The following is a 10,269-nucleotide window of genomic DNA, read 5'->3' as shown; positions in this document are numbered from 1 at the left end:
CCCCCGCAACGCCTCTCACCATCACCCCTCACTGAGGCCCCCTCGCCAGCTCCCCCCCCCGCAACGCCTCTCACCATCACCCCTCACTGAGGCCTCCTCGCCAGCTCCCCCCCCCGCAACGCCTCTCACCATCACCCCTCACTGAGGCCCCCTCGCCAGCTCCCCCCCCCGCAACGCCTCTCACTATCACCCCTCACTGAGGCCTCCTCGCCAGCTCCCCCCCCCGCAACGCCTCTCACCATCACCCCTCACTGAGGCCCCCTCGCCAGCTCCCCCCCCCGCAACGCCTCTCACTATCACCCCTCACTGAGGCCTCCTCGCCAGCTCCCCCCCCCGCAACGCCTCTCACCATCACCCCTCACTGAGGCCTCCTCGCCAGCTCCCCCTTCAACGCCTCTCACTATCACCCCTCACACACGACCTCCCCAGGTGCTCCCGCTGACCCCTCTACACCGACGTCTCTTCCCCAGGCACAGGCTCAGCCTCCAGCCATCCCTAGAAAGGCCTGGGCAGGGCGCAGGGCTGGCGGACAGGGAGAGGACAGGACAGGGCTGGGGCAGGGCCCCATCAGCTCTCAGGCGGGGTTGAAGCAGAGCTGCAGCCCCAGCAAGGAGGCTGCCAGGACAAGGAGGCCACTCCGGGGCCGACAGGACACAGTCCCACAGCTTGACGGTGGCCACTCGGGCCTGACTTAGTGAGTCCCCATCACGGCTGCCCCCGAGCACCTGAGGCCCTTCCCAGACCCCTGGGACAACTCCCTCCAGGTCCAGGACTGGTGCTCCGACCAGGCCCAGCTGACCCTCCCAGGGCAGCCCCTGTGCCCCACCCCACCTGCACTCGGCTGCCTCCATCAGGAAGTAAGATTCTCCCAGGACCACCCTGTCAAGGTGTAGCTGTGCTCCCCAGACAGAAGGGCCCATCTCCCTTCCCTGCCCCCAAGGCCCCATGCCCCACCTCCGGGCAGCCGGGGACGGACCTGTGCTCGCACGGCTGGGCCTGCTGCTGTTCAGGGATGTCAGAGGCGAGGGGCTGATGCCAGGACCTCCGGCCATGGTGTGAGGGGCCCGGGAGGGCACCCACCCAGGTGGGGATAGTGGGGGGGGGTCCTAGTAGCATTCTCAGTGAAAAAAGAGAAACAGAAACTGCAATTAGATCCTTCTCCCCTTCCCTGTAGTTGATAAGCATATATATAATAAATTTGACTGTAAAATTTTTAACTGACTCTGTAACCAAAATGCTATTATAAACAGAATTAGAAACAAACGGGAGAGGAGCAATTGGTTCACGATGGCGGAGTAGAAGGACGTGGGCTCACTCCCACTTGCGAGAGCACCAGAATCACAACTAACTGCTGAACAATCATCAACAGGAAGACACTGGAACTCACCAAAAAAGACACCCCACATCCAAAGTCAAAGAGAAGCCACAATGAGATGGTAGGAGGGGTGCAATCACAATAGAATCAAATCCCATAACCACTGGGTGGGTGACTCACAAACGGGAGAACACTTATATCACAGAAGTCCACCCACTGGAGTGAAGGTTCTGAGCCCCACGTCAGGCTTCCCAACCTGGGGGTCCAGCAACGGGAGGAGGAATTCCTAGAGAATCAGACTTTGAAGGCTAGTGGGATTGGATTGCAGGACTTTGACAGGACTGGGAGAAACAGAGACTCCACTCTTCGAGGGCACACACAAAGTAGTGTGCGCATCAGGACCCAGGGGAAGGAGCAGTGACCCCATAGGAGACTGAACCAGACCTACCTGCTAGTGTTGGAGGGTGTCCTGCAGAGGCAGGGTGTGGCTGTGGCTCACCGTGGGGATAAGGACACTGGCAGCAGAAGTTCTGGGAAGTACTCCTTGGCATGAGCCCTCCCAGAGTCCTCCATTAGTCCCACCCATCAGCTTGATCATCTCAGGCCAAACAACCAACAGGGAGGGAACACAGTCCCACCCATCAGCAGACAAGCAGATTAAAGTTTTACTGAGCTCTGTCCACAGAGCTACACCCAGCTCTTTCCACCACCAGTCCCTCCCATCAGGAAGCTTGCACAAGCCTCGTAGATAGCTTCATCTACCAGAGGGCAGACAGCAGAAGCAAGAAGAACTACAATCCTGCAGCCTGTGGGAAAACAAATATTCACAGAAAGATAGACAAAATGAAAAGGCAGAGGGCTATGTACCAGATGAAGGAAAAAGATAAAACCCCAGAAAAACAATTAAATGAAGTGGAGATAGGAAACCTTCCAGAAAATAAATTCAGAATAATGATAGTGAAGATGATCCAGGACTCTGGAAAAAGAATGGAGGCAAAGATCGAGACTATGCAAGAGATGTTTAACAAAGACCTAGAAGAATTAAAGAACAAACAAACAGATATAGGTAATACAATAACTGAAATGAAAAATACACTAGAAAGAATCAATAGCAGAATAACTGAGGCAGAAGAACGGATAAGTGACCTGGAAGACAGAATGGCGGAATTCACTGCCACAGAACAGAATAAAGAAAAAACAATGAAAAGAAATGAAGACAGCCTACCTCTGGGACAACATTAAATGTACCAAAATGCACATTATAGGGGCCCCAGAAAGAGAAGAGAGAGAGAAAGGACCCAAGAAAATATTTGAAGAGATTATAGTTGAAAACTTCCCTAACATGGGAAAAGAAATAGCCACTCAAGTTCAGGAAGCGCAGAGAGTCCCAGGCAGGATAAACCCAAGGAGAAACTCGCCAAGACACACAGTAATCAAATTGACAAGAATTAAAGACAAAGAAAACTTATTAAAAATAACAAGGGAGGGCTTACCTGGTGGCGCAGTGTTAAGAATCTGCCTGCCAATGCAGGGGACATGGGTTGAAGCCCTGGTCCTGGAAGATCCCACATGCTGCAGAGCAATGAAGCCCATGTGCCACAACTACTGAGCCTGTGCTCTAGAGCCTATGTGCCACAACTACTGAGTCCACGTGCCACAACTACTGAAGACCGCACGCCTGGAGCCAATGCTCCACAACAAGAGAAAACACAGCAATGAGAAGCCCATGCACCACAACGAAGACTAGCCCCTGCTCACTGCAACTAGAGAAACACTGTGTGTGGCAATGAAGACCCAATGCAGCTAAAAATAAATAATAAATTTATATTAAAAAAAAAAGTAACAAGGGAAAAACGACAAATAACATACAAGGGAACTCCCATAAGGTTAACAGCTGATTTCTCAGCAGAAACTCTACAAGCGAAAAGGGAGTGGCACAATACATTTTAAATGATGAAAAGGAAGACCCTACAACCAAGGTTATTCTATCCAGCAAGAATCTCGTTCAGATTTGATGAAGAAATCAAAAGCTTTACAGAGAAACAACAGCTAAGAGATTTCAGCACCACCAAACCAGCTCTACAACAAGTGGTAAAGGCACTTCTCTAAGTGGGAAACACAAGAGAAGAAAAGGACCTACAAAAACAAACCCAAAACAATTCAAAAAATGGTAATAGGAACACACATATCGATAATTACCTTAAACGTGAATGGATTAAATGCTCCTACCAAAAGACACAGGCTTGCTGAATGGTTACAAAAACAAGACCCATATATATGCTGTCTACAAGAGACCCACTTCAGACCTAGGGACACATGCAGACTGAAAGTGAGGCGATGGAAAAAGATATTCCATGAAAATGAAAATCAAAAGAAAGCTGGAGTAGCAATACTCATATCAGATAAAATAGACTTTAAAATAAAGAATGTTACAAGAGAAAAGGAAGGACACTACATAATGATCAAGGGATCAATCCAAGAAAAAGATATAACAATTAAATATATGCACCCAATATAGGAGCACCTCAATGCATAAGGCAAATGCTAACAGCTATAAAAGAGGAAATTGACAATAACACAGTAATAGTGGGGGATTTTAACACCTCACTTACACCAATGGACCGATCATCCAGACAGAAAATTAATAAGGGAACACACGCTTTAAATGACACAATAGACGAGATAGATTTAATTGATATTTATAGCACATTCCATCCAAAAACAGCAGATTACACCTTCTCCTCAAGTGCACATGGAACATTCTCCAGGATAGATCACATCTTGGGTCACAAATCAAGCCTTGGTAAATTTAAGAAAATTGAAATCATATCAAGCATCTTTTCCAACCACAACACTATGAAATTAGAAATGAATTACAGGGAAAAAAACGTAAAAAACACAAACACATGGAGGCTAAACAATATGTTACTAAAAAACCAAGAAATCAATGAAGAAATCAAAAAATACCTAGAGACAAATGACAATGAAAACACGATGATCCAAAACCTATGGGATGCAGCAAAAGCATTTCTAAGAGGGAAGTTTATAACAATACAAGCCTACCTCAAGAAACAAGAAAAATCTCAAATAAACAAACTAACCTTACACCTAAAGGAACTAGAGAAAGAAGAACAAACAAAACCCAAAGTTAGTAGAAGGAAAGAAATCATAAAGATCAGAGCAGGAAAAAAATGAAATAGAAACAAAGAAAACAATAGCAAAGATCAATAAAACTAAAAGCTGGTTCTCTGAGAAGATAAACAAAATTGATAAACCTTATCCAGACTCATCAAGAAAAAGAGGGAGAGGACTCAAATCAATAAAATTAGAAACGAAAAAGGAGACGTTACAATGGACACTGCAGAACTACAAAACATCATAAGAGACTACTACAAGCAACTCTATGCCAATAACATGGACAACTTGCAAGAAATGGACAAATTCTTAGAAAAGTATAACCTTCCAAAACTGAACCAGGAAGAAATAGAAAATATGAACAGACCAATCACAAGTAATGAAATTGAAACTGTGATTAAAAATCTTCCAAAACCAGACAAAGATACTACAAAGAAAAGAAAATTACAGACAAAGATCACTAATAAATAGAGATGCAAAAATCCTCAAGAAAATAGTAGCAAACAGAATCCAACAACACATTAAAAGGACCATCATACACCGGGATCAAGTGGGAGTTATCCCAGCAATGCAAGGATTCTTCAACATACGCAAATCAATCAGTGTGATACACCATATTGACAAATTAAGGAATAAAAACATATGATCATCTCAATAGATGCAGAAAGAGCTTTTGACCAAGTTCAACACCGATTTATGATAAAAACTCTCCAGAGTGTGGGCATAGAGGAAATCTACCTCAGTATAATAAAGACCATGTATGACGAACCCACAGCAAACATCATTCTCAATGGTGAAAAACAAAGCATTTCCTCTAAGATCAGGAACAAGACAAGGATGTCCACTCTCGCCACTATTATTCAACATAATTTTGGAAGTCCTAGCCACGGCAATCAGAGAACAAAAAGAAATAAAAGGAATCCAGTTTGGAAAAGAAGTAAAGCTATCACTGTTTGCAGATGACATGATACTATACATAGATAATCCGGAAGGTGACACCAGAAAACTACTAGAGCTAATCAATGAATTTGGTAAAGTTGCAAGATACAAAATTAATGCACAGAAATCTCTTGCATTCCTATGCACTAACAATGAAAGATCAGAAAAAGAAATTAAGGAAACAACCCCATTCACCATTGCAACAAAAAGAATAAAATACCTAGGAATAAACCTACCTAAGGAGGTAAAAGACCTGTAGTCAGACAACTGTAAGGCACTGATGAAAGAAATAAAAGATTTTTTAAAAAAAGACCAAACAAAACAAAACAAAACAAAAAAAACAAAGATAACACAAACAGGTGCAGAGATATACCATGATCTTGGATTGGAAGAATCAATATTGTGAAAATGACTGTACTACCCAAAGCAATCCACAGATTCAATGCAATCCCTGTCAAACTAGCAGTGGCATTTTTCACAGAACTAGAAAAAAAAAATTCACAATTTGTATGGAAACACAAAAGATCCCGAATAGCAAAAACAATCTTGAGAAAGAAAAACGGAGCTGGAGGAATCAGGCTCCCAGACTTCAGACCATACTACAAAGCTACAGTAATCAAGACAGTATGGTACTGGCACAAAAACAGAAATATAGATGAATGGAACAGGATAGAAAGCCCAGAGATAAACCCACGCACATATGGTCACCTTATCTTTGTTAATGAAGGCAAGCATATACAATGGAGAAAAGACAGCCTCTTCAATAAGTGGTGCTGGGAAAACTGGACAGCTACATGTAAAAAAATGAAATAAGAACACTCCCTAACACCATACACAATAATAAACTCAGAATGGATTAAAGATCTAAATGTAAGACTGGACACTATAAAACTCTTAGAGGAAAACATAGGAAGAACACTCTTTGACATAAATCACAGCAAGATCTTTTATGATCCACCTCCTAGAGTAAGGAAATAAAAACAAAAATAAACAAATGGGACCTAATGAAACTTAAAAGCTTTTGCCCAGCATAGGAAACTATAAACAAGACGAAAAGACAACCCTCAGAATGGGAGAAAATATTTGCAAATGAATCAACGGACACAGGATCCATCTCCAAAATATATAAACAGCTCATGCAGCTCAATATTTAGAAAACAAACAACCCAATCAAAAAGTGAGCAGAAGACCTAAATAGACATTTCTCTAAAGAAGCCATACAGATGGCCAAGAGGCACATGAAAAGCTGCTCAACATCACTAATTATTAGAGAAATGCAAATCAAAACTACAATGAGGTATCACCTCACACCGGTCAGAATGGGCATCATCAGAAAATCTACAAACAACGAATGCTGGAGAGGGTGTGGAGAAAGGGGAACCCTCTTGCACTGTTGGTGGGAATGTAAACTGACACAGCCACTATGGAGAACACTATGGAGGTGCCTTAAAAAACTAAAAACAGAATTACCATATGACCCAGCAATCCCGCTACTGGTCGTATACCCAGAGAAAACCATTATTCAAAAAGACACATGCACCCCAATGTTCATTGCAGCACTATTTACAATAGCCAGGTCATGGAAGCAACCTAAATGCCCATCGACAGACGAATGGATAAAGAAGTTGTGGTACATATATACAATGGAATATTACTCAGCCATAAAAAGGAATGAAATTGGGTCATTTGTAGAGACATGGACGGACCTAGAGACTGTCATACAGAGTGAAGTAAGTCAGAAAGAGAAAATCAAATATCATATATTAACACATATATGAGGAATCTAGAAATATGGTACAGATGAACCGGTTTGCAAGGCAGAAATAGAGACACACATGTAGAGAACAAACGTATGGACACCAAGGGGGAAAAGCGGGGGTGGTGGTGGGGGTTGTGGGATGAATTGGGGGATTGGGATTGACATATATACACTAATATGTATAAAATAGATAACTAATAAGAACCTGTTGTATAAAAATAAATAAATTAAATTAAATTAAAAAGAGGGCTTCCCTGGTGGCGCAGTGGTTGAGAGTCCGCCTGCCGATGCAGGGGACACGGGTTCGTGCCCCGGTCCGGGAAGATCCCACATGCCGCAGAGCGGCTGGGCCCGTGAGCCATGGCTGCTGAGCCTGCGCATCCGGAGCCTGTGCTCCGCAACGGGAGAGGCCACAACAGTGAGAGGCCCGCGTACCGCAATAAAAAAAAAAAAAAAAAAAACTGGAGAGACATTACAGGACATGTGACGAGCCGAGGGCTGTGTCTGCACTATAAGAAACCCCCAGATTCATAAGAAGGAAAGTGACTCCAAGGAAGTGGGCAAAGAGCCTCAGCAGACAGAAAGTCAAGTGAGTTAAACGGCCAACAGGCACGTGCTTGTATAAGACAAATCACTAATAATCAGTTAGACCCGAGAGTGCTGGGGCATCTTTCCAGCAGCATCTGGAAGCACAGGCATTTGTCCCAAAGCCTGTGAAATACCTGAGACCTGGGAATGGCCTCCTGTGGGGGGTCAGCTTAGGGACACCCCTGGATTTGCCTGGCAGAGCCTCTCCCAACTCAGGTGGGGGTGCCTTGAAGACAGGGTGTCCCCAGGCCGGAGTCCCCAAAGACAGGATCTCCCCAGAGATCAGAGTCTCCCTGGGTTCAGTGTTGCCGGGGAGGGTCCCTCCCATCTGCCCACAGGGCACCCCCTGGTCTGTCACAAGAAACGGGCCACATGGTCGCTGCTGAGGATGAAAGGTGTCTGGAGGCAGAAGCCGGGCCCCCTTGGTCTTGCAGAAGGTCGTCCCACCATGGGGGGAGGGGGCAGTACCTGGGGGGGAAGGGCACGGAGCAGCGCTGGGGGGCCCTCGGGGAAGGCGGGAGGCGAGGCGGGTGGGCTGCAGGGCCTCCCGTGAGCGCCCCAGAGCCGGACGAGCCCCCCCAATCCCCGCACCCGGTCCTGCGGGAGAGGGTGGGCGCGGCGGGTCTTCCCTCGCTCAGGGATCGGTGCCCCGCGTCCTGCTGTGCGGTGGGCGCCAAGCAGGGTCCTGGGTGCCGCCCCGAGATGTCCGGGCGCCGTGGGGAAGGAGAGCGGAGACCCCGCGTTTCCAAGCCACACACACACACACACACACACACACACACACACGCACACACGGCGAGACCCCAGGCGCCTCGCCTTCCAACCCCTCCAGAGGAGGGACCTGGCGGAGGCGCGGAGCGTCCGGATCAGTGGGCTGGGGTGGAGTAGGGCCCGCGCAGCAGACGAGCTCCCAGATCATGAGGAGGGCCTCCTGGTCAGGGACGCTGTGATTTCCAATAAAAATAACGACCATGAGCAACTACAACTGCCTCACATGCAAGCAAGAAAGAGCGGATGAAGGGAGTCGTGAAGGAGCCGCGGTGCCGCCTGGGCAGCCCGGACCCTCGATGCGCCGTCTGGGGGGTGGATTCTAAACCCACCTGCAGTTCTTCCCCTAAGCCTCTTGGAAGGAACTCCATCCCTCCCCATACGGGCCTGCAGGTCCCCTCCCCAGGACAGCCCCCCACACCACCCCCGCCCCCACTGCTCCACGTGTAGGCGGGGCCCCTACGAGAGCCTCTGGCCTGCACGGTTGCAGGCCCCTCGCCTGTGCCCACACTCCACTGGGAGAATACGGTAGAGGTAACGGAGACCCTGCACCCCAAGCTCACGCCCTTTCCAGAGTTTACCCCTTGAGGACTTTCCTGGAGCTGTCCTTGCATTTGCACATATACACGCACACCGGCTTGCACACGCAGACAAGCACACCCACCACACAACTGCTCAGACACTGTCCTTGTCAGTTTAATTTGTAGGAGCTCTTCTATTGGTCATAGTAACTCTACCTGTTATCTATGTTGGGTTTTATCCTTCCAATAGGTTCTTGACATTTACTTTGGGATATGATGTCTTTTACCAAAACAAGTTTTTTTTGGGGGGGTTGGGTTTTTTTAATAAATTTATTTTATTTATTTATTTTTGGCTGTGTTGGGTCTCATTGCTGCGCGCCGACTTTCTCTAGTTGAGGCGAGCAGGGACTACTCTTCGTTGCACTGCGCGGGCTTCTCATTGCAGTGGCTTCTCTTGTTGTGGAGCACGGGCTCTAGGCACGCAGGCTTCAATAGTTGTGGCACGCAGGCTCAGTAGCTGTGCCTCGCAGGCTCTAGAGCGCAGGCTCAGTAGTTTTGGCGCACGGGCCCAGCCACTCCACGGCATGTGGGATCTTCCCGGACCAGGGCTCAAACCCATGTCCCCTGCATTGGCAGGCAGATTCTTAACTACTGAGCCACCAGGGAAGCCCACAAAACAAGTTTTTAAGTTTTTAGATAGTAAGACTTCCCTGTAGAACACTTGGGTTCTCTGGCTTGCTCAAGGAGGATATACTCCCCACATCATTTTCTTTTAATATCTTGTATGGTTACCTAGCAAGTACGTTCATACTTTTTGTTTCTCCATGTGCACAGCCTGTCTGGAAGGAATTTCAGTGTGTGATGATTTTTTCAAATTATTTTTAACAGGAACTTCCTGGAGGCAGGAGGCTACAAACACAAACACGTGAATATATATTCTTCATTCTTCCTTCACTACGTAAAGAGAGCAGATCAAATGCAGCCAAGGACGCCCCCTGGGAAGGAGCTGGAGGCTGGCGGATATTTAGGGCCAGTCTAGTGCCCAATAGAAAAACAGGCTACGCACATGCACAGACTGCAGAAAAGGAAATCCATCGTTAATGATATGAAAAGACAGTCAACCTCAGATATAACAAAAGATAACTAAACCATACTGACACCCATCTTCCACCTCTCAAGGCAAAACCCCCAAAGTTTGACAATACACTCAGTTAGGAAGTGTATCTGTCAGCTGCTGCTACATA

The sequence above is a fragment of the Globicephala melas genome, chromosome 4 (genome assembly GCF_963455315.2).
Source record: "Globicephala melas chromosome 4, mGloMel1.2, whole genome shotgun sequence".
Classification (NCBI taxonomy): Eukaryota; Metazoa; Chordata; class Mammalia; order Artiodactyla; family Delphinidae; genus Globicephala; species Globicephala melas.
This window is presented reverse-complemented; position numbering follows the sequence as displayed.